The sequence below is a fragment of the Theobroma umbraticum genome, unplaced genomic scaffold, assembly GCF_002168275.2.
Source record: "Theobroma umbraticum cultivar Fairchild unplaced genomic scaffold, ASM216827v3 scaffold_86.0, whole genome shotgun sequence".
In the NCBI taxonomy this organism is placed as follows: Eukaryota; Viridiplantae; Streptophyta; class Magnoliopsida; order Malvales; family Malvaceae; genus Theobroma; species Theobroma umbraticum.
This window is the reverse complement of record NW_018397263.1, coordinates 6,817,653-6,818,733: the sequence shown is the minus strand read 5'-3', so window position 1 is coordinate 6,818,733 and position 1,081 is coordinate 6,817,653. Positions and strand designations below refer to the sequence as shown.

Here is a 1,081-nt window from a genome sequence, read left to right as displayed (position 1 = left end):
TGTTTTTTTTTTTTTTTAATTAGGGTTTTAAGTCATAATGCATTAATTATTAAATTAAAAATTTTGCATTAATTTAAAATAGAAATTCAAAACAAATGATATTGACAAATTCAATCACAACTATTTATTACGTAAAATTTTATTATATAAAGTTTACACTTATAATTAACAGATTGTGTATACTTTATGTTTTGAGATTGGGTAATTATAAAATAATGGTAAAAAAATTGCACGTAAAATATTTTCATTAGCATAATAATTAGATTGAAACATGAATGACGTTTGATATTTAATTGGCACTGAGGCCTGGCGAGGTATGGTAAAAAAGCAAGAAGATATAATTAAGGAAATGATCTTGACTATTTAAATTATGAAAAATTAATTCAATAAAAAAATTTACAAGTGATAAAGTAATAACTCAATACATATATAAAGAATATAAAATATCTCAAAATCTTTAACATTTAAAGAAACATATTTGTGAATATCATTTAAAAAATATTAAACATATGAAATCTAAAATTAAACCTAGATAAGCTAATTTAAATATAAATAAAAATTCAAAACTAAAAACAAAAAAACATAAAGGTTTGGATGTATAGAGGTATTTTAAGAAAGAAAAGAAAAGAATAGTGGGGATGCTATAGTCAAGGTCCAATGTGATTTCACTACACTTGCACTTGATAATTTTGGATACAACTAGTTAACACAATACAAGAAGACAAATTAAACGAATTTGAATTTAGAGTTGTCATGTTTCATGTATTAATTATATTGATACGTTAAAAACTCGTGTCTCTATTATATCTAATCATGTCAAACTCTCCTAATATTGGGTGAGGGCTGATCATACATCAAATACAAATTAACGCAGCAAAAATAGATTTAAGATTAAATTATGCATCACCTTCCTAGAATCTCTTTCATACCGAATTGAATATGAAATTAAATTACAAATAATATATATATATGATCATATCAAATTTACTTATGAATCCTTTGTTAAACCACCGATTTGCCTTCAAGAAGCTCAACCATCTCAGCTCGATTGTTGCAAACCAAAGCTGTCCAAGGAATCCTT

General features: G+C 24.4%; 1 pseudogene; it reads left to right on the top strand.

Annotated features, from left to right (window-relative positions):
* Positions 1-1,081, top strand: part of LOC110420762 (uncharacterized) — a 78,947-nt pseudogene that overhangs the window by 41,496 nt on the left and 36,370 nt on the right.